The sequence below is a fragment of the Telmatherina bonti genome (genome assembly GCF_933228915.1).
Source record: "Telmatherina bonti genome assembly, chromosome: 5".
In the NCBI taxonomy this organism is placed as follows: Eukaryota; Metazoa; Chordata; class Actinopteri; order Atheriniformes; family Telmatherinidae; genus Telmatherina; species Telmatherina bonti.
The window spans coordinates 41,529,590-41,555,277 of NC_136623.1; the positions used below are offsets into that span (position 1 = coordinate 41,529,590).

General features: G+C 53.8%; 1 protein-coding gene across 2 annotated transcripts in view; it reads left to right on the forward strand.

The window, feature by feature from the left end:
* tgfb2 (transforming growth factor, beta 2) overlaps positions 1–25,688 on the forward strand; it is a 236,474-nt gene that overhangs the window by 90,237 nt on the left and 120,549 nt on the right. The gene's annotated exons all lie outside the window — the stretch shown is intronic.

A 25,688-nucleotide genomic window follows, 5' to 3' on the forward strand; every position in this document is an offset into this window, starting at 1 on the left:
GTCTCTGGTCTGGACTTTGGTCTGGTCTTTGGTCTGGTCTCTTGCCTGGACTCTGGTCTGGTCTCTGGTCTGGACTCTGGTCTGGACTCTGGTCTGGTCTCTGGTCTGGTCTGGATTCTGGTCAGGTCTTTGCTCTGGTCTTTGGTCTGACCTCTGGTCTGGACTCCTGTCTGGATTCTGGTCAGGTCTTTGCTCTGGTCTTTAGTCTGACCTCTGGTCTGGACTCTGTTCTGGTCTCTGGTCTGGACTCTGGTATGGACTCTGGTCTTGTTTCTGGTCTGGATTCTGGTCTGGTCTGTGGTCTGGATTCTGGTCTGGTCTGTGGTCTGGATTCTGGTCTTGTCTCTGGTCTTGACTCTGGTCTGGTCTCTGGTCTGGACTCTGGTCTGGACTCTGGTCTGACCTCTGGTCTGGTCTCTGGTCTGACCTCTGGTCTGGTCTCTGGTCTGGACTCTGGTCTGGAATCTGGTCTGGTCTCTGGTCTGGACTCTGGTCTAGATTCTGCCCTGGACTCTGGTCTGTACTCTGTTTTTGTCTGTGGTCTGGTCTCTGCTCTGGATTCTGGTCTGGATTCTGGTCTGGACTCTGGTCTGGTCTCTGGTCTGTACTCTGGTCTGGAATGTTTTCTGGTCTCTGGTCTGGTCTTTGGTCTGACCTCTGGTCTGGACTCTGGTCTGGATTCTGGTCTGGTCTCTGGTCTGGACTCTGGTCTGGACTCCTGTCTGGATTCTGGTCAGGTCTTTGCTCTGGTCTTTAGTCTGACCTCTGGTCTGGACTCTGGTCTGGTCTCTGGTCTGGATTCTGGTCTGGATTCTGGTCTGGTCTCGGGTCTGGTCCCTGGTCTGGACTCTGGTCTGGTCTTTGGTCTGAACTCTGGTCTGGTCTCTGGTCTGGACTCTGGTCTGGACTCTGGTCTGGTCTCTGGTCTGGTCTGGATTCTGGTCAGGTCTTTGCTCTGGTCTTTGGTCTGACCTCTGGTCTGGACTCTGTTATGGTCTCTGGTCTGGACTCTGGTCTGGACTCTGGTCTGGATTCTGGTCTGGTCTCTGGTCTAGACTCTGGTCTGGACTCTGGTCTTGTCTCTGGTCTGGACTCTGGTCTAGTCTCTGATCTGGACTCTGGTCTGGACTCTGGTCTGGATTATGGTCTGGTATTTGGTCTGGTCTTTGGTCTGACCTCTGGTCTTTGCTCTGGTCTGGTCTCTTGTCTGGACTCTGGTCTGGACTCTGGTCTTGTCTCTGGTCTTGTCTCTGGTCTGGACTCTGTTCTGGTCTCTGGTCTTGTCTCTGGTCTGGACTCTGGTCTGGACTCTGGTCTGGATTCTGGTCTGGTCTCTGATCTGGACTTTGGTCTGGTCTGTGGTCTGGTCTCTGGTCTGGATTCTGGTCTGGTCTCTGGTCTGGTCTCGGGTCTGACCTCTGGTCTGGTCTCTGGTCTGGACTCTGGTCTGGACTCTGGTCTGGATTCTGGTCTGGTCTCTGGTCTGGACTTTGGTCTGGACTCCTGTCTGGATTCTGGTCAGGTCTTTGCTCTGGTCTTTAGTCTGACCTCTGGTCTGGACTCTGTTCTGGTCTCTGGTCTGGACTTTGGTATGGACTCTGGTCTGGTTTCTGGTCTGGATTCTGGTCTTGTCTCTTGTCTGGACTCTGGTCTGGTCTGTGGTCTGGATTCTGGTCTGGTCTCTGGTCTGGATTCTGGTCTTGTCTCTGGTCTTGACTCTGGTCTGGTCTCTGGTCTGGACTCTGGTCTGGACTCTTGTCTGGTCTTTGGTCTGGACTCTGGTCTGGTCTCTGGTCTGGACTCTGGTCTGGTCTCTGGTATGGACTCTGGTCTGGAATCTGGTCTGGTCTCTGGTCTGGACTCTGGTCTAGATTCTGCCCTGGACTCTGGTCTGTACTCTGTTTTTGTCTGTGGTCTGGTCTCTTCTCTGGATTCTGGTCTGGATTCTGGTCTGGACTCTGGTCTGGTCTCTGGTCTGTACTCTGGTCTGGAATGTTTTCTGGTCTCTGGTCTGGACTTTGGTCTGGAATCTGGTCTGGTCTTTGGTCTGGTCTTTGGTCTGACCTCTGGTCTGGACTCTGGTCTGGATTCTTGTCTGGTCTCTGGTCTGGACTCTGGTCTGGACTCCTGTCTGGATTCTGGTCAGGTCTTTGCTCTGGTCTTTAGTCTGACCTCTGGTCTGGACTCTGGTCTGGTCTCTGGTCTGGATTCTGGTCTGGTCTCGGGTCTGGTCCCTGGTCTGGACTCTGGTCTGGTCTCTGGTCTGGACTCTGTTCTGGTCTCTGGTCTGGACTCTGGTCTGGATTATGGTCTGGTATTTGGTCTGGTCTTTGGTCTGACCTCTGGTCTTTGCTCTGGTCTGGTCTCTTGTCTGGACTCTGGTCTGGACTCTGGTCTTGTCTCTGGTCTGGACTCTGTTCTGGTCTCTGGTCTTGTCTCTGGTCTGGACTCTGGTCTGGTCTCTGGTCTGGATTCTGGTCTGGTCTCTGATCTGGACTTTGGTCTGGTCTGTGGTCTGGTCTCTGGTCTGGATTCTGGTCTGGTCTCTGGTCTGGTCTCGGGTCTGACCTCTGGTCTGGTCTCTGGTCTGGACTCTGGTCTGGACTCTGGTCTGGATTCTGGTCTGGTCTCTGGTCTGGACTCTGGTCTGGACTCCTGTCTGGATTCTGGTCAGGTCTTTCCTCTGGTCTTTAGTCTGACCTCTGGTCTGGACTCTGTTCTGGTCTCTGGTCTGGACTCTGGTATGGACTCTGGTCTGGTTTCTGGTCTGGATTCTGGTCTTGTCTCTTGTCTGGACTCTGGTCTGGTCTGTGGTCTGGATTCTGGTCTGGTCTCTGGTCTGGATTCTGGTCTTGTCTCTGGTCTTGACTCTGGTCTGGTCTCTGGTCTGGACTCTGGTCTGGACTCTGGTCTGGTCTTTGGTCTGGTCTTTGGTCTGACCTCTGGTCTGGTCTCTGGTCTGGACTCTGGTCTGGTCTCTGGTCTGGACTCTGGTCTGGAATCTGGTCTGGTCTCTGGTCTGGATTCTGGTCTAGATTCTGCCCTGGACTCTGGTCTGTACTCTGTTTTTGTCTGTGGTCTGGTCTCTTCTCTGGATTCTGGTCTGGACTCTGGTCTGGTCTCTGGTCTGTACTCTGGTCTGGAATGTTTTCTGGTCTCTGGTCTGGACTTTGGTCTGGAATCTGGTCTGGTCTTTGGTCTGGTCTTTGGTCTGACCTCTGGTCTGGACTCTGGTCTGGATTCTGGTCTGGTCTCTGGTCTGGACCCTGGTCTGGACTCCTGTCTGGATTCTGGTCAGGTCTTTGCTCTGGTCTTTAGTCTGACCTCTGGTCTGGACTCTGGTCTGGTCTCTGGTCTGGATTCTGGTCTGGATTCTGGTCTGGTCTCGGGTCTGGTCCCTGGTCTGGACTCTGGTCTGGTCTCTGGTCTGGACTCTTGTCTGGTCTCTGGTCTGGACTCTGTTCTGGTCTCTTGTCTGGACTCTGGTCTGGACTCTGGTCTGAACTCTGGTCTGGTCTCTGGTCTGGACTCTGGTCTGGACTCTGGTCTGGTCTGGATTCTGGTCAGGTCTTTGCTCTGGTCTTTGGTCTGACCTCTGGTCTGGACTCTGGTATGGTCTCTGGTCTGGACTCTGGTCTGGATTCTGGTCTGGTCTCTGGTCTGGACTCTGGTCTGGACTCTGGTCTGGTCTCTGCGCTGGACTCTGGTCTAGTCTCTGATCTGGTCTCTGGTCTGGACTCTGGTCTGGATTATGGTCTGGTATTTGGTCTGGTCTTTGGTCTGACCTCTGGTCTTTGCTCTGGTCTGGTCTCTTGTCTGGACTCTGGTCTGGACTCTGGTCTTGTCTCTGGTCTGGACTCTGTTCTGGTCTCTGGTCTTGTCTCTGGTCTGGACTCTGGTCTGGACTCTGGTCTGGATTATGGTCTGGTATTTGGTCTGGTCTTTGGTCTGACCTCTGGTCTTTGCTCTGGTCTGGTCTCTGGTCTGGACTCTGGTCTGGAATCTGTTCTGGTCTCTGGTCTGGATTCTGGTCTAGATTCTGCCCTGGACTCTGGTCTGTACTCTGTTTTTGTCTGTGGTCTGGTCTCTGCTCTGGATTCTGGTCTGGACTCTGGTCTGGTCTCGGGTCTTTACTCTGGTCTGGAATGTTTTCTGGTCTCTGGTCTTGACTCTGGTCTGGACTCTGGTCTGGACTCTGGTCTGGATTCTGGTCTGGTCTCTGGTCTGGACTCTGGTCTGGACTCTGGTCTGGTCTCTGGTCTGGACTCTGGTCTTGTCTCTGATCTGGACTCTGGTCTGGACTCTGGTCTGGATTATGGTCTGGTATTTGGTCTGGTCTTTGGTCTGACCTCTGGTTTTTGCTCTGGTCTGGTCTCTTGTCTGGACTTTGGTCTGGACTCTGGTCTTGTCTCTGGTCTGGTCTGGATTCTGGTCTGGACTCTGGTCTGGATTCTGGTCTGGTCTCTGGTCTGGTCTCTGGTCTGGTCTCTGGTCTGGACTCCTGTCTGGATTCTGGTCAGGTCTTTGCTCTGGTCTTTAGTCTGACCTCTGGTCTGGACTCTGGTCTGGTCTCTGGTCTGGATTCTGGTCTGGATTCTGGTCTGGTCTCGGGTCTGGTCCCTGGTCTGGACTGAAATGTGGTCTGGTCTATGGTCTGGTCTTTGGTCTGGAATCTGGTCTGGTTTGTGGTCTGGTCTCTGGTCCGGTCTCTGGTCTTGACTCTGGTGTGGATTCTTGTCTTGTCTCTGGTCTGGACTATGGTCTGGTCTCTGGTCTGGTCCTTGGTCTGACCTCTGGTCTGGTCTCTGGTCTCAGGTCTGGACTCTGGTCTGGTGTCTGGTCTGGACTCTGGTCTGGACTCTGGTCTGGATTCTGGTCTGGTCTCTGGTCTGGACTTTGGTCTGGTCTTTGGTCTGGTCTCTTGCCTGGACTCTGGTCTGGACTCTGGTCTGGTCTCTGGTCTGGTCTGGATTCTGGTCAGGTCTTTGCTCTGGTCTTTGGTCTGACCTCTGGTCTGGACTCCTGTCTGGATTCTGGTCAGGTCTTTGCTCTGGTCTTTAGTCTGACCTCTGGTCTGGACTCTGTTCTGGTCTCTGGTCTGGACTCTGGTATGGACTCTGGTCTTGTTTCTGGTCTGGATTCTGGTCTTGTCTTTTGTCTGGACTCTGGTCTGGTCTGTGGTCTGGATTCTGGTCTGGTCTCTGGTCTGGATTCTGGTCTTGTCTCTGGTCTTGACTCTGGTCTGGTCTCTGGTCTGGACTCTGGTCTGGACTCTGGTCTGGTCTCTGGTCTGACCTCTGGTCTGACCTCTGGTCTGGTCTCTGGTCTGGACTCTGGTCTGGTCTCTGGTCTGGACTCTGGTCTGGAATCTGGTCTGGTCTCTGGTCTGGACTCTGGTCTAGATTCTGCCCTGGACTCTGGTCTGTTCTCTGTTTTTGTCTGTGGTCTGGTCTCTGCTCTGGATTCTGGTCTGGATTCTGGTCTGGACTCTGGTCTGGTCTCTGGTCTGTACTCTGGTCTGGAATGTTTTCTGGTCTCTGGTCTGGTCTTTGGTCTGACCTCTGGTCTGGACTCTGGTCTGGATTCTGGTCTGGTCTCTGGTCTGGACTCTGGTCTGGACTCCTGTCTGGATTCTGGTCAGGTCTTTGCTCTGGTCTTTAGTCTGACCTCTGGTCTGGACTCTGGTCTGGTCTCTGGTCTGGATTCTGATCTGGTCTCGGGTCTGGTCCCTGGTCTGGACTCTGGTCTGGTCTTTGGTCTGAACTCTGGTCTGGTCTCTGGTCTGGTCTCTGGTCTGGTCTTGATTCTGGTCTGGTCTTTGGTCTGGTCTGAAATGTGGTCTGTTCTATGGTCTGGTCTTTGGTCTGGAATCTGGTCTTGACTCTGGTGTGGATTCTGGTCTTGTCTCTGGTCTGGACTATGGTCTGGTCTCTGGTCTGGTCCTTGGTCTGACCTCTGGTCTGGTCTCTGGTCTCAGGTCTGGACTCTGGTCTGGTCTCTGGTCTGGACTCTGGTCTGGACTCTGGTCTGGATTCTGGTCTGGTCTCTGGTCTGGACTTTGGTCTGGTCTTTGGTCTGGTCTCTTGCCTGGACTCTGGTCTGGTCTCTGGTCTGGACTCTGGTCTGGACTCTGGTCTGGTCTCTGGTCTGGTCTGGATTCTGGTCAGGTCTTTGCTCTGGTCTTTAGTCTGACCTCTGGTCTGGACTCTGGTCTGGTCTCTGGTCTGGATTCTGGTCTGGATTCTGGTCTGGTCTCGGGTCTGGTCCCTGGTCTGGACTCTGGTCTGGTCTTTGGTCTGAACTCTGGTCTGGTCTCTGGTCTGGACTCTGGTCTGGACTCTGGTCTGGTCTCTGGTCTGGTCTGGATTCTGGTCAGGTCTTTGCTCTGGTCTTTGGTCTGACCTCTGGTCTGGACTCTGGTATGGTCTCTGGTCTGGACTCTGGTCTGGACTCTGGTCTGGATTCTGGTCTGGTCTCTGGTCTAGACTCTGGTCTGGACTCTGGTCTTGTCTCTGGTCTGGACTCTGGTCTAGTCTCTGATCTGGACTCTGGTCTGGACTCTGGTCTGGATTATGGTCTGGTATTTGGTCTGGTCTTTGGTCTGACCTCTGGTCTTTGCTCTGGTCTGGTCTCTTGTCTGGACTCTGGTCTGGACTCTGGTCTTGTCTCTGGTCTGGACTCTGTTCTGGTCTCTGGTCTTGTCTCTGGTCTGGACTCTGGTCTGGATTCTGGTCTGGTCTCTGATCTGGACTTTGGTCTGGTCTGTGGTCTGGTCTCTGGTCTGGATTCTGGTCTGGTCTCTGGTCTGGTCTCGGGTCTGACCTCTGGTCTGGTCTCTGGTCTGGACTCTGGTCTGGACTCTGGTCTGGATTCTGGTCTGGTCTCTGGTCTGGACTTTGGTCTGGACTCCTGTCTGGATTCTGGTCAGGTCTTTGCTCTGGTCTTTAGTCTGACCTCTGGTCTGGACTCTGTTCTGGTCTCTGGTCTGGACTTTGGTATGGACTCTGGTCTGGTTTCTGGTCTGGATTCTGGTCTTGTCTCTTGTCTGGACTCTGGTCTGGTCTGTGGTCTGGATTCTGGTCTGGTCTCTGGTCTGGATTCTGGTCTTGTCTCTGGTCTTGACTCTGGTCTGGTCTCTGGTCTGGACTCTGGTCTGGACTCTGGTCTGGTCTTTGGTCTGGACTCTGGTCTGGTCTCTGGTCTGGTCTCTGGTCTGGTCTGTGGTCTGGACTCTGGTCTGGAATCTGGTCTGGTCTCTGGTCTGGACTCTGGTCTAGATTCTGCCCTGGACTCTGGTCTGTACTCTGTTTTTGTCTGTGGTCTGGTCTCTTCTCTGGATTCTGGTCTGGATTCTGGTCTGGACTCTGGTCTGGTCTCTGGTCTGTACTCTGGTCTGGAATGTTTTCTGGTCTCTGGTCTGGACTTTGGTCTGGAATCTGGTCTGGTCTTTGGTCTGGTCTTTGGTCTGACGTCTGGTCTGGACTCTGGTCTGGATTCTTGTCTGGTCTCTGGTCTGGACTCTGGTCTGGACTCCTGTCTGGATTCTGGTCAGGTCTTTGCTCTGGTCTTTAGTCTGACCTCTGGTCTGGTCTCTGGTCTGGATTCTGGTCTGGTCTCGGGTCTGGTCCCTGGTCTGGACTCTGGTCTGGTCTCTGGTCTGGACTCTGGTCTGGACTCTGGTCTGGTCTGGATTCTGGTCAGGTCTTTGCTCTGGTCTTTGGTCTGACCTCTGGTCTGGACTCTGGTATGGTCTCTGGTCTGGACTCTGGTCTGGACTCTGGTCTGGATTCTGGTCTGGTCTCTGGTCTGGACTCTGGTCTGGACTCTGGTCTGGTCTCTGGTCTGGACTCTGGTCTAGTCTCTGATCTGGACTCTGGTCTGGACTCTGGTCTGGATTATGGTCTGGTATTTGGTCTGGTCTTTGGTCTGACCTCTGGTCTTTGCTCTGGTCTGGTCTCTTGTCTGGACTCTGGTCTGGACTCTGGTCTTGTCTCTGGTCTGGACTCTGTTCTGGTCTCTGGTCTTGTCTCTGGTCTGGACTCTGGTCTGGACTCTGGTCTGGTCTCTGGTCTGGATTCTGGTCTGGTCTCTGATCTGGACTTTGGTCTGGTCTGTGGTCTGGTCTCTGGTCTGGATTCTGGTCTGGTCTCTGGTCTGGTCTCGGGTCTGACCTCTGGTCTGGTCTCTGGTCTGGACTCTGGTCTGGACTCTGGTCTGGATTCTGGTCTGGTCTCTGGTCTGGACTCTGGTCTGGACTCCTGTCTGGATTCTGGTCAGGTCTTTGCTCTGGTCTTTAGTCTGACCTCTGGTCTGGACTCTGTTCTGGTCTCTGGTCTGGACTTTGGTATGGACTCTGGTCTGGTTTCTGGTCCGGATTCTGGTCTTGTCTCTTGTCTGGACTCTGGTCTGGTCTGTGGTCTGGTCTGGATTCTGGTCAGGTCTTTGCTCTGGTCTTTGGTCTGACCTCTGGTCTGGACTCTGGTATGGTCTCTGGTCTGGACTCTGGTCTGGATTCTGGTCTGGTCTCTGGTCTGGACTCTGGTCTGGACTCTGGTCTGGTCTCTGCGCTGGACTCTGGTCTAGTCTCTGATCTGGTCTCTGGTCTGGACTCTGGTCTAGTCTCTGATCTGGTCTCTGGTCTGGACTCTGGTCTGGATTATGGTCTGGTATTTGGTCTGGTCTTTGGTCTGACCTCTGGTCTTTGCTCTGGTCTGGTCTCTTGTCTGGACTCTGGTCTGGACTCTGGTCTTGTCTCTGGTCTGGACTCTGTTCTGGTCTCTGGTCTGGTCTCTGGTCTGGACTCTGGTCTGGACTCTGGTCTGGATTATGGTCTGGTATTTGGTCTGGTCTTTGGTCTGACCTCTGGTCTTTGCTCTGGTCTGGTCTCTGGTCTGGACTCTGGTCTGGTCTCTGGTCTGGATTCTGGTCTAGATTCTGCCCTGGACTCTGGTCTGTACTCTGTTTTTGTCTGTGGTCTGGTCTCTGCTCTGGATTCTGGTCTGGATTCTGGTCTGGACTCTGGTCTGGTCTCGGGTCTTTACTCTGGTCTGGAATGTTTTCTGGTCTCTGGTCTTGACTCTGGTCTGGACTCTGGTCTGGACTCTGGTCTGGATTCTGGTCTGGTCTCTGGTCTGGACTCTGGTCTGGACTCTGGTCTGGTCTCTGGTCTGGACTCTGGTCTTGTCTCTGATCTGGACTCTGGTCTGGACTCTGGTCTGGATTATGGTCTGGTATTTGGTCTGGTCTTTGGTCTGACCTCTGGTTTTTGCTCTGGTCTGGTCTCTTGTCTGGACTTTGGTCTGGACTCTGGTCTTGTCTCTGGTCTGGTCTGGTCTTTGGTCTGGACTCTGGTCTGGTCTCTGGTCTGGTCTCTGGTCTGGTCTCTGGTCTGGACTCTGGTCTGGAATCTGGTCTGGTCTCTGGTCTGGACTCTGGTCTAGATTCTGCCCTGGACTCTGGTCTGTACTCTGTTTTTGTCTGTGGTCTGGTCTCTTCTCTGGATTCTGGTCTGGATTCTGGTCTGGACTCTGGTCTGGTCTCTGGTCTGTACTCTGGTCTGGAATGTTTTCTGGTCTCTGGTCTGGACTTTGGTCTGGAATCTGGTCTGGTCTTTGGTCTGGTCTTTGGTCTGACGTCTGGTCTGGACTCTGGTCTGGATTCTTGTCTGGTCTCTGGTCTGGACTCTGGTCTGGACTCCTGTCTGGATTCTGGTCAGGTCTTTGCTCTGGTCTTTAGTCTGACCTCTGGTCTGGTCTCTGGTCTGGATTCTGGTCTGGTCTCGGGTCTGGTCCCTGGTCTGGACTCTGGTCTGGTCTCTGGTCTGGACTCTGGTCTGGACTCTGGTCTGGTCTGGATTCTGGTCAGGTCTTTGCTCTGGTCTTTGGTCTGACCTCTGGTCTGGACTCTGGTATGGTCTCTGGTCTGGACTCTGGTCTGGACTCTGGTCTGGATTCTGGTCTGGTCTCTGGTCTGGACTCTGGTCTGGACTCTGGTCTGGTCTCTGGTCTGGACTCTGGTCTAGTCTCTGATCTGGACTCTGGTCTGGACTCTGGTCTGGATTATGGTCTGGTATTTGGTCTGGTCTTTGGTCTGACCTCTGGTCTTTGCTCTGGTCTGGTCTCTTGTCTGGACTCTGGTCTGGACTCTGGTCTTGTCTCTGGTCTGGACTCTGTTCTGGTCTCTGGTCTTGTCTCTGGTCTGGACTCTGGTCTGGACTCTGGTCTGGTCTCTGGTCTGGATTCTGGTCTGGTCTCTGATCTGGACTTTGGTCTGGTCTGTGGTCTGGTCTCTGGTCTGGATTCTGGTCTGGTCTCTGGTCTGGTCTCGGGTCTGACCTCTGGTCTGGTCTCTGGTCTGGACTCTGGTCTGGACTCTGGTCTGGATTCTGGTCTGGTCTCTGGTCTGGACTCTGGTCTGGACTCCTGTCTGGATTCTGGTCAGGTCTTTGCTCTGGTCTTTAGTCTGACCTCTGGTCTGGACTCTGTTCTGGTCTCTGGTCTGGACTTTGGTATGGACTCTGGTCTGGTTTCTGGTCCGGATTCTGGTCTTGTCTCTTGTCTGGACTCTGGTCTGGTCTGTGGTCTGGTCTGGATTCTGGTCAGGTCTTTGCTCTGGTCTTTGGTCTGACCTCTGGTCTGGACTCTGGTATGGTCTCTGGTCTGGACTCTGGTCTGGATTCTGGTCTGGTCTCTGGTCTGGACTCTGGTCTGGACTCTGGTCTGGTCTCTGCGCTGGACTCTGGTCTAGTCTCTGATCTGGTCTCTGGTCTGGACTCTGGTCTGGATTATGGTCTGGTATTTGGTCTGGTCTTTGGTCTGACCTCTGGTCTTTGCTCTGGTCTGGTCTCTTGTCTGGACTCTGGTCTGGACTCTGGTCTTGTCTCTGGTCTGGACTCTGTTCTGGTCTCTGGTCTTGTCTCTGGTCTGGACTCTGGTCTGGACTCTGGTCTGGATTATGGTCTGGTATTTGGTCTGGTCTTTGGTCTGACCTCTGGTCTTTGCTCTGGTCTGGTCTCTGGTCTGGACTCTGGTCTGGAATCTGGTCTGGTCTCTGGTCTGGATTCTGGTCTAGATTCTGCCCTGGACTCTGGTCTGTACTCTGTTTTTGTCTGTGGTCTGGTCTCTGCTCTGGATTCTGGTCTGGATTCTGGTCTGGACTCTGGTCTGGTCTCGGGTCTTTACTCTGGTCTGGAATGTTTTCTGGTCTCTGGTCTTGACTCTGGTCTGGACTCTGGTCTGGACTCTGGTCTGGATTCTGGTCTGGTCTCTGGTCTGGACTCTGGTCTGGACTCTGGTCTGGTCTCTGGTCTGGACTCTGGTCTTGTCTCTGATCTGGACTCTGGTCTGGACTCTGGTCTGGATTATGGTCTGGTATTTGGTCTGGTCTTTGGTCTGACCTCTGGTTTTTGCTCTGGTCTGGTCTCTTGTCTGGACTTTGGTCTGGACTCTGGTCTTGTCTCTGGTCTGGTCTGGATTCTGGTCTGGACTCTGGTCTGGATTCTGGTCTGGTCTCTGGTCTGGTCTCTGGTCTGGTCTCTGGTCTGGACTCCTGTCTGGATTCTGGTCAGGTCTTTGCTCTGGTCTTTAGTCTGACCTCTGGTCTGGACTCTGGTCTGGTCTCTGGTCTGGATTCTGGTCTGGATTCTGGTCTGGTCTCGGGTCTGGTCCCTGGTCTGGACTGAAATGTGGTCTGGTCTATGGTCTGGTCTTTGGTCTGGAATCTGGTCTGGTTTGTGGTCTGGTCTCTGGTCCGGTCTCTGGTCTTGACTCTGGTGTGGATTCTTGTCTTGTCTCTGGTCTGGACTATGGTCTGGTCTCTGGTCTGGTCCTTGGTCTGACCTCTGGTCTGGTCTCTGGTCTCAGGTCTGGACTCTGGTCTGGTGTCTGGTCTGGACTCTGGTCTGGACTCTGGTCTGGATTCTGGTCTGGTCTCTGGTCTGGACTTTGGTCTGGTCTTTGGTCTGGTCTCTTGCCTGGACTCTGGTCTGGACTCTGGTCTGGTCTCTGGTCTGGTCTGGATTCTGGTCAGGTCTTTGCTCTGGTCTTTGGTCTGACCTCTGGTCTGGACTCCTGTCTGGATTCTGGTCAGGTCTTTGCTCTGGTCTTTAGTCTGACCTCTGGTCTGGACTCTGTTCTGGTCTCTGGTCTGGACTTTGGTATGGACTCTGGTCTTGTTTCTGGTCTGGATTCTGGTCTTGTCTTTTGTCTGGACTCTGGTCTGGTCTGTGGTCTGGATTCTGGTCTGGTCTCTGGTCTGGATTCTGGTCTTGTCTCTGGTCTTGACTCTGGTCTGGTCTCTGGTCTGGACTCTGGTCTGGACTCTGGTCTGGTCTTTGGTCTGGACTCTGGTCTGGTCTCTGGTCTGGACTCTGGTCTGGTCTCTGGTCTGGACTCTGGTCTGGAATCTGGTCTGGTCTCTGGTCTGGACTCTGGTCTAGATTCTGCCCTGGACTCTGGTCTGTACTCTGTTTTTGTCTGTGGTCTGGTCTCTTCTCTGGATTCTGGTCTGGATTCTGGTCTGGACTCTGGTCTGGTCTCTGGTCTGTACTCTGGTCTGGAATGTTTTCTGGTCTCTGGTCTGGACTTTGGTCTGGAATCTGGTCTGGTCTTTGGTCTGGTCTTTGGTCTGACGTCTGGTCTGGACTCTGGTCTGGATTCTTGTCTGGTCTCTGGTCTGGACTCTGGTCTGGACTCCTGTCTGGATTCTGGTCAGGTCTTTGCTCTGGTCTTTAGTCTGACCTCTGGTCTGGTCTCTGGTCTGGATTCTGGTCTGGTCTCTGGTCTGGTCCCTGGTCTGGACTCTGGTCTGGTCTCTGGTCTGGACTCTGGTCTGGACTCTGGTCTGGTCTGGATTCTGGTCAGGTCTTTGCTCTGGTCTTTGGTCTGACCTCTGGTCTGGACTCTGGTATGGTCTCTGGTCTGGACTCTGGTCTGGACTCTGGTCTGGATTCTGGTCTGGTCTCTGGTCTGGACTCTGGTCTGGACTCTGGTCTGGTCTCTGGTCTGGACTCTGGTCTAGTCTCTGATCTGGACTCTGGTCTGGACTCTGGTCTGGATTATGGTCTGGTATTTGGTCTGGTCTTTGGTCTGACCTCTGGTCTTTGCTCTGGTCTGGTCTCTTGTCTGGACTCTGGTCTGGACTCTGGTCTTGTCTCTGGTCTGGACTCTGTTCTGGTCTCTGGTCTTGTCTCTGGTCTGGACTCTGGTCTGGACTCTGGTCTGGTCTCTGGTCTGGATTCTGGTCTGGTCTCTGATCTGGACTTTGGTCTGGTCTGTGGTCTGGTCTCTGGTCTGGATTCTGGTCTGGTCTCTGGTCTGGTCTCGGGTCTGACCTCTGGTCTGGTCTCTGGTCTGGACTCTGGTCTGGACTCTGGTCTGGATTCTGGTCTGGTCTCTGGTCTGGACTCTGGTCTGGACTCCTTTCTGGATTCTGGTCAGGTCTTTGCTCTGGTCTTTAGTCTGACCTCTGGTCTGGACTCTGGTCTGGTCTCTGGTCTGGACTCTGGTCTGGAATCTGGTCTGGTCTCTGGTCTGGACTCTGGTCTAGATTCTGCCCTGGACTCTGGTCTGTACTCTGTTTTTGTCTGTGGTCTGGTCTCTTCTCTGGATTCTGGTCTGGATTCTGGTCTGGACTCTGGTCTGGTCTCTGGTCTGTACTCTGGTCTGGAATGTTTTCTGGTCTCTGGTCTGGACTTTGGTCTGGAATCTGGTCTGGTCTTTGGTCTGGTCTTTTGTCTGACCTCTGGTCTGGACTCTGGTCTGGATTCTTGTCTGGTCTCTGGTCTGGACTCTGGTCTGGACTCTGGTCTGGACTCTGGTCTGGATTCTGGTCTGGTCTCTGGTCTGGACTCTGGTCTGGACTCTGGTCTGGTCTCTGGTCTGGACTCTGGTCTTGTCTCTGATCTGGACTCTGGTCTGGACTCTGGTCTGGATTATGGTCTGGTATTTGGTCTGGTCTTTGGTCTGACCTCTGGTTTTTGCTCTGGTCTGGTCTCTTGTCTGGACTTTGGTCTGGACTCTGGTCTTGTCTCTGGTCTGGTCTGGTCTTTGGTCTGGACTCTGGTCTGGTCTCTGGTCTGGTCTCTGGTCTGGTCTCTGGTCTGGACTCTGGTCTGGAATCTGGTCTGGTCTCTGGTCTGGACTCTGGTCTAGATTCTGCCCTGGACTCTGGTCTGTACTCTGTTTTTGTCTGTGGTCTGGTCTCTTCTCTGGATTCTGGTCTGGATTCTGGTCTGGACTCTGGTCTGGTCTCTGGTCTGTACTCTGGTCTGGAATGTTTTCTGGTCTCTGGTCTGGACTTTGGTCTGGAATCTGGTCTGGTCTTTGGTCTGGTCTTTGGTCTGACGTCTGGTCTGGACTCTGGTCTGGATTCTTGTCTGGTCTCTGGTCTGGACTCTGGTCTGGACTCCTGTCTGGATTCTGGTCAGGTCTTTGCTCTGGTCTTTAGTCTGACCTCTGGTCTGGTCTCTGGTCTGGATTCTGGTCTGGTCTCGGGTCTGGTCCCTGGTCTGGACTCTGGTCTGGTCTCTGGTCTGGACTCTGGTCTGGACTCTGGTCTGGTCTGGATTCTGGTCAGGTCTTTGCTCTGGTCTTTGGTCTGACCTCTGGTCTGGACTCTGGTATGGTCTCTGGTCTGGACTCTGGTCTGGACTCTGGTCTGGATTCTGGTCTGGTCTCTGGTCTGGACTCTGGTCTGGACTCTGGTCTGGTCTCTGGTCTGGACTCTGGTCTAGTCTCTGATCTGGACTCTGGTCTGGACTCTGGTCTGGATTATGGTCTGGTATTTGGTCTGGTCTTTGGTCTGACCTCTGGTCTTTGCTCTGGTCTGGTCTCTTGTCTGGACTCTGGTCTGGACTCTGGTCTTGTCTCTGGTCTGGACTCTGTTCTGGTCTCTGGTCTTGTCTCTGGTCTGGACTCTGGTCTGGACTCTGGTCTGGTCTCTGGTCTGGATTCTGGTCTGGTCTCTGATCTGGACTTTGGTCTGGTCTGTGGTCTGGTCTCTGGTCTGGATTCTGGTCTGGTCTCTGGTCTGGTCTCGGGTCTGACCTCTGGTCTGGTCTCTGGTCTGGACTCTGGTCTGGACTCTGGTCTGGATTCTGGTCTGGTCTCTGGTCTGGACTCTGGTCTGGACTCCTGTCTGGATTCTGGTCAGGTCTTTGCTCTGGTCTTTAGTCTGACCTCTGGTCTGGACTCTGTTCTGGTCTCTGGTCTGGACTTTGGTATGGACTCTGGTCTGGTTTCTGGTCCGGATTCTGGTCTTGTCTCTTGTCTGGACTCTGGTCTGGTCTGTGGTCTGGTCTGGATTCTGGTCAGGTCTTTGCTCTGGTCTTTGGTCTGACCTCTGGTCTGGACTCTGGTATGGTCTCTGGTCTGGACTCTGGTCTGGATTCTGGTCTGGTCTCTGGTCTGGACTCTGGTCTGGACTCTGGTCTGGTCTCTGCGCTGGACTCTGGTCTAGTCTCTGATCTGGTCTCTGGTCTGGACTCTGGTCTGGATTATGGTCTGGTATTTGGTCTGGTCTTTGGTCTGACCTCTGGTCTTTGCTCTGGTCTGGTCTCTTGTCTGGACTCTGGTCTGGACTCTGGTCTTGTCTCTGGTCTGGACTCTGTTCTGGTCTCTGGTCTTGTCTCTGGTCTGGACTCTGGTCTGGACTCTGGTCTGGATTATGGTCTGGTATTTGGTCTGGTCTTTGGTCTGACCTCTGGTCTTTGCTCTGGTCTGGTCTCTGGTCTGGACTCTGGTCTGGAATCTGGTCTGGTCTCTGGTCTGGATTCTGGTCTAGATTCTGCCCTGGACTCTGGTCTGTACTCTGTTTTTGTCTGTGGTCTGGTCTCTGCTCTGGATTCTGGTCTGGATTCTGGTCTGGACTCTGGTCTGGTCTCGGGTCTTTACTCTGGTCTGGAATGTTTTCTGGTCTCTGGTCTTGACTCTGGTCTGGACTCTGGTCTGGACTCTGGTCTGGATTCTGGTCTGGTCTCTGGTCTGGACTCTGGTCTGGACTCTGGTCTGGTCTCTGGTCTGGACTCTGGTCTTGTCTCTGATCTGGACTCTGGTCTGGACTCTGGTCTGGATTATGGTCTGGTATTTGGTCTGGTCTTTGGTCTGACCTCTGGTTTTTGCTCTGGTCTGGTCTCTTGTCTGGACTTTGGTCTGGACTCTGGTCTTGTCTCTGGTCTGGTCTGGATTCTGGTCTGGACTCTGGTCTGGATTCTGGTCTGGTCTCTGGTCTGGTCTCTGGTCTGGTCTCTGGTCTGGACTCCTGTCTGGATTCTGGTCAGGTCTTTGCTCTGGTCTTTAGTCTGACCTCTGGTCTGGACTCTGGTCTGGTCTCTGGTCTGGATTCTGGTCTGGATTCTGGTCTGGTCTCGGGTCTGGTCCCTGGTCTGGACTGAAATGTGGTCTGGTCTATGGTCTGGTCTTTGGTCTGGAATCTGGTCTGGTTTGTGGTCTGGTCTCTGGTCCGGTCTCTGGTCTTGACTCTGGTGTGGATTCTTGTCTTGTCTCTGGTCTGGACTATGGTCTGGTCTCTGGTCTGGTCCTTGGTCTGACCTCTGGTCTGGTCTCTGGTCTCAGGTCTGGACTCTGGTCTGGTGTCTGGTCTGGACTCTGGTCTGGACTCTGGTCTGGATTCTGGTCTGGTCTCTGGTCTGGACTTTGGTCTGGTCTTTGGTCTGGTCTCTTGCCTGGACTCTGGTCTGGACTCTGGTCTGGTCTCTGGTCTGGTCTGGATTCTGGTCAGGTCTTTGCTCTGGTCTTTGGTCTGACCTCTGGTCTGGACTCCTGTCTGGATTCTGGTCAGGTCTTTGCTCTGGTCTTTAGTCTGACCTCTGGTCTGGACTCTGTTCTGGTCTCTGGTCTGGACTTTGGTATGGACTCTGGTCTTGTTTCTGGTCTGGATTCTGGTCTTGTCTTTTGTCTGGACTCTGGTCTGGTCTGTGGTCTGGATTCTGGTCTGGTCTCTGGTCTGGATTCTGGTCTTGTCTCTGGTCTTGACTCTGGTCTGGTCTCTGGTCTGGACTCTGGTCTGGACTCTGGTCTGGTCTTTGGTCTGGACTCTGGTCTGGTCTCTGGTCTGGACTCTGGTCTGGTCTCTGGTCTGGACTCTGGTCTGGAATCTGGTCTGGTCTCTGGTCTGGACTCTGGTCTAGATTCTGCCCTGGACTCTGGTCTGTACTCTGTTTTTGTCTGTGGTCTGGTCTCTTCTCTGGATTCTGGTCTGGATTCTGGTCTGGACTCTGGTCTGGTCTCTGGTCTGTACTCTGGTCTGGAATGTTTTCTGGTCTCTGGTCTGGACTTTGGTCTGGAATCTGGTCTGGTCTTTGGTCTGGTCTTTGGTCTGACGTCTGGTCTGGACTCTGGTCTGGATTCTTGTCTGGTCTCTGGTCTGGACTCTGGTCTGGACTCCTGTCTGGATTCTGGTCAGGTCTTTGCTCTGGTCTTTAGTCTGACCTCTGGTCTGGTCTCTGGTCTGGATTCTGGTCTGGTCTCTGGTCTGGTCCCTGGTCTGGACTCTGGTCTGGTCTCTGGTCTGGACTCTGGTCTGGACTCTGGTCTGGTCTGGATTCTGGTCAGGTCTTTGCTCTGGTCTTTGGTCTGACCTCTGGTCTGGACTCTGGTATGGTCTCTGGTCTGGACTCTGGTCTGGACTCTGGTCTGGATTCTGGTCTGGTCTCTGGTCTGGACTCTGGTCTGGACTCTGGTCTGGTCTCTGGTCTGGACTCTGGTCTAGTCTCTGATCTGGACTCTGGTCTGGACTCTGGTCTGGATTATGGTCTGGTATTTGGTCTGGTCTTTGGTCTGACCTCTGGTCTTTGCTCTGGTCTGGTCTCTTGTCTGGACTCTGGTCTGGACTCTGGTCTTGTCTCTGGTCTGGACTCTGTTCTGGTCTCTGGTCTTGTCTCTGGTCTGGACTCTGGTCTGGACTCTGGTCTGGTCTCTGGTCTGGATTCTGGTCTGGTCTCTGATCTGGACTTTGGTCTGGTCTGTGGTCTGGTCTCTGGTCTGGATTCTGGTCTGGTCTCTGGTCTGGTCTCGGGTCTGACCTCTGGTCTGGTCTCTGGTCTGGACTCTGGTCTGGACTCTGGTCTGGATTCTGGTCTGGTCTCTGGTCTGGACTCTGGTCTGGACTCCTTTCTGGATTCTGGTCAGGTCTTTGCTCTGGTCTTTAGTCTGACCTCTGGTCTGGACTCTGGTCTGGTCTCTGGTCTGGACTCTGGTCTGGAATCTGGTCTGGTCTCTGGTCTGGACTCTGGTCTAGATTCTGCCCTGGACTCTGGTCTGTACTCTGTTTTTGTCTGTGGTCTGGTCTCTTCTCTGGATTCTGGTCTGGATTCTGGTCTGGACTCTGGTCTGGTCTCTGGTCTGTACTCTGGTCTGGAATGTTTTCTGGTCTCTGGTCTGGACTTTGGTCTGGAATCTGGTCTGGTCTTTGGTCTGGTCTTTTGTCTGACCTCTGGTCTGGACTCTGGTCTGGATTCTTGTCTGGTCTCTGGTCTGGACTCTGGTCTGGACTCCTGTCTGGATTCTGGTCAGGTCTTTGCTCTGGTCTTTAGTCTGACCTCTGGTCTGGACTCTGGTCTGGTCTCTGGTCTGGATTCTGGTCTGGATTCTGGTCTGGTCTCGGGTCTGGTCCCTGGTCTGGACTCTGGTCTGGTCTCTGGTCTGGACTCTTGTCTGGTCTCTGGTCTGGACTCTTTTCTTGTCTCTGGTCTGGACTCTGTTCTGGTCTCTGGTCTGGACTCTGTTCTGGACTCTGGTCTGAACTCTGGTCTGGTCTCTGGTCCGGACTCTGTTCTGGTCTCTGGTCTGGACTTGGTTCTGGTCTCTGGTCTGGACTCTGGTCTGGACTCTGGTCTGGACTCTGTTCTGGTCTCTGGTCTGGACTCTGTTCTGGTCTCTGGTCTGGACTCTGGTCTGGACTCTGGTCTGAACTCTGGTCTGGTCTCTGGTCTGGACTCTGGTCTGGACTCTGGTCTGGTCTCTGGTCTGGAATCTGGTCTGGTCTCTGGTCTGGACTCTGGTCTAGATTCTGCCCTGGACTCTGGTCTGTACTCTGTTTTTGTCTGTGGTCTGGTCTCTTCTCTGGATTCTGGTCTGGACTCTGGTCTGGTCTCTGGTCTGTACTCTGGTCTGGAATGGTTTCTGGTCTCTGGTCTGGACTTTGGTCTGGAATCTGGTCTGGTCTTTGGTCTGGTCTTTGGTCTGACCTCTGGTCTGGACTCTGGTCTGGATTCTGGTCTGGTCTCTGGTCTGGACTCTGGTCTGGACTCCTGTCTGGATTCTGGTCAGGTCTTTGCTCTGGTCTTTAGTCTGACCTCTGGTCTGGACTCTGGTCTGGTCTCTGGTCTGGATTCTGGTCTGGATTCTGGTCTGGTCTCGGGTCTGGTCCCTGGTCTGGACTCTGGTCTGGTCTCTGGTCTGGACTCTTGTCTGGTCTCTGGTCTGGACTCTGTTCTGGTCTCTTGTCTGGACTCTGGTCTGGACTCTGGTCTGAACTCTGGTCTGGTCTCTGGTCTGGACTCTGGTCTGGACTCTGGTCTGGTCTGGATTCTGGTCAGGTCTTTGCTCTGGTCTTTGGTCTGACCTCTGGTCTGGACTCTGGTATGGTCTCTGGTCTGGACTCTTGTCTGGTCTTTGGTCTGGTCTCTGGTCTGGACTCTGGTCTGGACTCTGGTCTGGAATCTGGTCTGGACTCTGGTCCGGACTCTGGTCTGCTCTCTGGTATGCTCTCTGGTCTTGACTCTGGTCTGGTCTCTGGTCTGCAATCTGGTCTGGACTCTGGTCTGGTCTCTGGTCTGGTCTTTGGTCTGGTCTTTGGTCTGACCTCTGGTCTGGTATATGGTCTGGACTCTGGTCTGGTCTCTGGTCTGGATTCTGGTCTTGTCTCTTGTCTGGACTCTGGTCTGGTCTCTGGTCTGGATTCTGGTCTGGTCTCTGGTCTGGATTCTGGTCTTGTCTCTGGTCTTGACTCTGGTCTGGTCTCTGGTCTGGTCTTTGGTCTGGTCTTTGGTCTGACCTCTGGTCTGGTCTCTGGTCTGGACTCTGGTCTGGTCTCTTGTCTGGACTCTGGTCTGGAATCTGGTTTGGTCTCTGGTCTGGACTCTGGTCTAGATTCTGCCCTGGACTCTGGTCTGTACTCTGGTGTTGTCTGTGGTCTGGTCTCTGCTCTGGATTCTGGTCTGGATTCTGGTCTGGACTCTGGTCTAGTCTCTGGTCTGGTCTCTGGTCTGGACTCTGGTCTGAACTCTGGTCTGGACTCTGGTCTGGATTCTGGACTTGTCTCTGGTCTGGACTTTGGTCTGGTCTCTTGCCTGGACTGTGGTCTGGACTCTGGTCTGGTCTCTGGTCTGGACTCTGGTCTGGTCTCTGGTCTGGTCTGGATTCTGGTGAGATCTTTGCTCTGGTCTTTGGTCTGACCTCTGGTATGGTCTCTGGTCTGGACTCTGGTCTGGACTCTGGTCTGGTCTCTGGTCTAGTCTCTGGTCTTGTCTCTTGTCTGGACTTTGGTCTGGACTCTGGTCTGGTCTCTGGTCTGGATTCTGGTCTGGTCTCTGGTCTGGACTTTGGTCTGGTCTCTGGTCTGGTCTCTGGTCTGGATTCTGGTCTGGTCTCTGGTCTTGTCTTTGGTCTGACCTCTGGTCTGGTCTCTGGTCTGGACTCTGGTCTGGATTCTGGTCTGGTCTCTGGTCTTGACTCTGGTCTAGTCTCTGGTCTGGACTCTGGTCTGGATTATGGTCTGGTATTTGGTCTGGTCTTTGGTTTGACCTCTGGTCTTGACTCTGGTCTATACTCTGGTCTGGACTCTGGTGTGGCCTCGGCCTGGTCTCTGGTCTGGAATCTGGTCTGGACTCTGCCCTGGACTCTGGTCTTGTCTCTGGTCTGGACTCTGGTCTGGACTCTGGTCTGGATTATGGTCTGGTCTTTGGTCTGACCTCTGGTCTTTGCTCTGGTCTGGACTCTGTTCTGGTCTCTGGTCTGGATTCTGGTCTGGTCTCTGGTCTGGACTTTGGTCTGGTCTCTGGTCTTGTCTCTTGTCTGGACTTTGGTCTGGACTCTGGTCTGGTCTCTGGTCTGGATTCTGGTCTGGTCTCTGGTCTGGACTTTGGTCTGGTCTCTGGTCTGGTCTCTGGTCTGGATTCTGGTCTAGTCTCTGGTCTGGTCTTTGGTCTGACCTCTGGTCTGGTCTCTGGTCTGGACTCTGGTCTGGATTCTGGTCTGGTCTCTGGTCTAGACTCTGGTCTGGACTCTGGTCTAGTCTCTGGTCTGGACTTTGGTCTGGTCTCTGGTCTGGTCTCTGGTCTGGATTCTGGTCTGGTCTCTGGTCTGGTCTTTGGTCTGACCTCTGGTCTGGTCTCTGGTCTGGACTCTGGTCTGGATTCTGGTCTGGTCTCTGGTCTGGACTCTGGTCTGGACTCCTGTCTGGATTCTGGTCAGGTCTTTGCTCTGGTCTTTAGTCTGACCTCTGGTCTGGACTCTGGTCTGGATTCTGGTCTAGTCTCTGGTCTGGTCTTTGGTCTGACCTCTGGTCTGGATTCTGGTCTGGATTCTCGTCTGGTCTCTGGTCTGGTCCCTGGTATGGACTCTGGTCTTGTCTTGGTCTGGACTCTGGTCTGGTCTGTGGTCTTGTCTCTGGTCTGGACTCTGGTCTGGTCTCTGGTCTGGACTCTGGTCTGGACTCTGGTCTGCTCTCTGGTCTGCTCTCTGGTCTTGACTCTGGTCTGGTCTTTGGTCTGGTCTTTGGTCTGATCTCCGGTCTGGTATCTGGTCTGGACTCTGGTCTGGTCTCTGGTCTGGTCTCTGGTCTTGTCTCTTGTCTGGACTCTGGTCTGGTCTCTGGTCTGGATTCTGGTCTGGTCTCTGGTCTGGATTCTGGTCTTGTCTCTGGTCTTGACTCTGGTCTGGTCTCTGGTCTGGACTCATGTCTGGACTCTGGTCTGGAATCTGGTCTGGACTCTGGTCCGGACTCTGGTCTGCTCTCTGGTCTGCTCTCTGGTCTTGACTCTGGTCTGGTCTCTGGTCTGCACTCTGGTCTGGACTCTGGTCTGGTCTCTGGTCTGGTCTTTGGTCTGGTCTTTGGTCTGACGTCCGGACTGGTATCTGGTCTGGACTCTGGTCTGGTCTCTGGTCTGGATTCTGGTCTTGTCTCTTGTCTGGACTCTGGTCTGGTCTCTGGTCTGGATTCTGGTCTGGTCTCTGGTCTGGATTCTGGTCTTGTCTGTGGTCTTGACTCTGGTCTGGTCTCTGGTCTGGACACTGGTCCGGACTCTGGTCTGGTCTCTGGTCTGGTCTTTGGTCTGGTCTTCGGTCTGACCTCTGGTCTGGTCTCTGTTCTGGACTCTGGTCTGGTCTCTGGTCTGGACTCTGAACTGGAATCTGGTCTGGTCTCTGGTCTGGACTCTGGTCTAGATTCTGCCCTGGACTCTGGTCTGTACTCTGGTGTTGTCTGTGGTCTGGTCTCTGCTCTGGATTCTGGTCTGGATTCTGGTCTGGACTCTGGTCTGGTCTCTGGTCTGGACTCTGGTCTGGTCTCTGGTCTGGACTCTGGTCTGGATTCTGGTCTGGTCTCTGGTCTGGACTCTGGTCTGGACTCTGGTCTAGTCTCTGGTCTGGACTTTGGTCTGGTCTCTGGTCTGGTCTCTGGTCTGGATTCTGGTCTGGTCTCTGGTCTGGTCTTTGGTCTGACCTCTGGTCTGGTCTCTGGTCTGGACTCTGGTCTGGATTCTGGTCTGGTCTCTGGTCTGGACTCTGGTCTGGACTCCTGTCTGGATTCTGGTCAGGTCTTTGCTCTGGTCTTTAGTCTGACCTCTGGTCTGGACTCTGGTCTGGATTCTGGTCTAGTCTCTGGTCTGGTCTTTGGTCTGACCTCTGGTCTGGATTCTGGTCTGGATTCTCGTCTGGTCTCTGGTCTGGTCCCTGGTATGGACTCTGGTCTTGTCTTGGTCTGGACTCTGGTCTGGTCTGTGGTCTTGTCTCTGGTCTGGACTCTGGTCTGGTCTCTGGTCTGGACTCTGGTCTGGACTCTGGTCTGCTCTCTGGTCTGCTCTCTGGTCTTGACTCTGGTCTGGTCTTTGGTCTGGTCTTGGGTCTGATCTCCGGTCTGGTATCTGGTCTGGACTCTGGTCTGGTCTCTGGTCTGGTCTCTGGTCTTGTCTCTTGTCTGGACTCTGGTCTGGTCTCTGGTCTGGATTCTGGTCTGGTCTCTGGTCTGGATTCTGGTCTTGTCTCTGGTCTTGACTCTGGTCTGGTCTCTGGTCTGGACTCTGGTCTGGACTCTGGTCTGGAATCTAGTCTGGACTCTGGTCCGGACTCTGGTCTGCTCTCTGGTCTGCTCTCTGGTCTTGACTCTGGTCTGGTCTCTGGTCTGCACTCTGGTCTGGACTCTGGTCTGGTCTCTGGTCTGGTCTTTGGTCTGACGTCCGGACTGGTATCTGGTCTGGACTCTGGTCTGGTCTCTGGTCTGGATTCTGGTCTTGTCTCTTGTCTGGACTCTGGTCTGGTCTCTGGTCTGGATTCTGGTCTGGTCTCTGGTCTGGATTCTGGTCTTGTCTGTGGTCTTGACTATGGTCTGGTCTCTGGTCTGGACACTGGTCCGGACTCTGGTCTGGTCTCTGGTCTGGTCTTTGGTCTGGTCTTCGGTCTGACCTCTGGTCTGGTCTCTGTTCTGGACTCTGGTCTGGTCTCTGGTCTGGACTCTGAACTGGAATCTGGTCTGGTCTCTGGTCTGGACTCTGGTCTAGATTCTGCCCTGGACTCTGGTCTGTACTCTGGTGTTGTCTGTGGTCTGGTCTCTGCTCTGGATTCTGGTCTGGATTCTGGTCTGGACTCTGGTCTGGTCTCTGGTCTGGTCTCTGGTCTGGACTCTGGTCTGGTCTCTGGTCTGGACTCTGGTCTGGATTCTGGTCTGGTCTCTGGTCTGGTCTCTGGTCTGGACTCTGGTCTGGCCTCTGGTCTGGATTCTGGTCTGGACTCTGGTCTGGACTCTGGTCTGGATTATGGTCTGGTCTTTGTTCTGGTATCTGGTCTGACCTCTGGTCTTTGCTCTGGTCTGGACTCTTGTTTGGTCTCTGGTCTGGATTCTGGTCTGGACTCTGGTCTTGTCTTTGGTCTGGACGCTGGTCTGGACTCTGGTCTGGACTCCTGTCTGGATTCTGGTCTGGTCTTTAGTCTGACCTCTGGTCTGGAATCTGGTCTGGACTCTGCCCTGGACTCTGGTCTGGACTCTGGTCTGCTCTCTGGTCGGCTCTCTGGTCTTGACTCTGGTCTGGACTCTGGTCTGGTCTCTGGTCTGGATTCTGGTCTTGTCTCTTGTCTGGACTCTGGTCTGGTATCTGGTTTGGATTCTGGTCTGGTCTTTGGTCTGGTCTTTGGTTTGACCTCTGGTCTGGTCTCTGGTCTGCTCTCTGGTCTGGTCTCTGGTCTGAATTCTGGTCTTGTCTCTGGTCTGGACTCTGGTCTGGATTATGGTCGGGTCTTTGTTCTGGTATTTGGTCTGACCTCTGGCCTTTGCTCTGGTCTGGACTCTTGTTTGGTCTCTGGTCTGGACTCTGGTCTGGACTCTGGTCTTGTCTCTGGTCTGGACTCTGGTCTGGACTCTGATCTTGACTCCTGTCTGGATTCTGGTCAGGTCTTTGCTCTGGTCTTTAGTCTGACCTCTGGTCTGGACTCTGGTCTGGTCTCTAGTCTGGTCTCTGGTCTGGAATCTGGTCTGGACTCTGCCCTGGACTCTGGTCTGGACTCTGGTCTGCTCTCTGGTCGGCTCTCTGGTCTTGACTCTGGTCTGGACTCTGGTCTGGTGTCTGGTCTGGATTCTGGTCTTGTCTCTTGTCTGGACTCTGGTCTGGTATCTGGTTTGGATTCTGGTCTGGTCTTTGGTTTGACCTCTGGTCTGGTCTCTGGTCTGCTCTCTGGTCTGGTCTCTGGTCTGAATTCTGGTCTTGTCTCTGGTCTGGTCTCTGGTCTGGTCTGGATTCTGGTCTGGTCTTTGGTCTGACCTCTGGTCTGGTCTCTGGTCTGGATTCTTTTCTCTTCTCTGGTCTGGACTCTGGTCTGGTCTCTGGTCTAGTCTCTGGTCTTGTCTCTTGTCTGGATTCTGGTCTGGTCTCTGGTCTGGACTTTGGTCTGGTCTCTCGTCTGGTCTCTGGTCTGGACTCTGGTCTGGACTCTGGTCTGGTCTCTGGTCTGGACTCTGGTCTGGAATCTGGTCTGGTCTCTGGTCTTGGACTTTGGTCTAGATTCTGCTCTGGACTCTGGTCTGTTCTCGGGTCTTGTCTCTGGTCTGGTCTCTGGTCTATACTCTGGTCTGGAATGTTGTCTGGTCTCTGGTCTGGACTTTGGTCTGGAATCTGGTCTGGTCTCTGGTCTGGTCTCTGGTCTGGATTCTGGTCTGGACTCTGGTCTGGAATCTGGTCTGGTCTCTGGTCTGGACTCTGGTTTAGATTCTGCCCTGGACTCTGGTCTGGTCTCTGGTCTGGTCCCTGGTCTTGACTCTCGTCTGGTCTCTGGTCTGGACTCTTGTCTGGTCTCTGGTCTGGACTTTGGTCTGGAATCTGGTCTGGTCTCTGGTCTGGTCTCTGGTCTGGATTCTGGTCTGGACTCTGGTCTGGAATCTGGTCTGGTCTCTGGTCTGGACTCTGGTTTAGATTCTGCCCTGGACTCTGGTCTGGTCTCTGGTCTGGTCCCTGGTCTTGACTC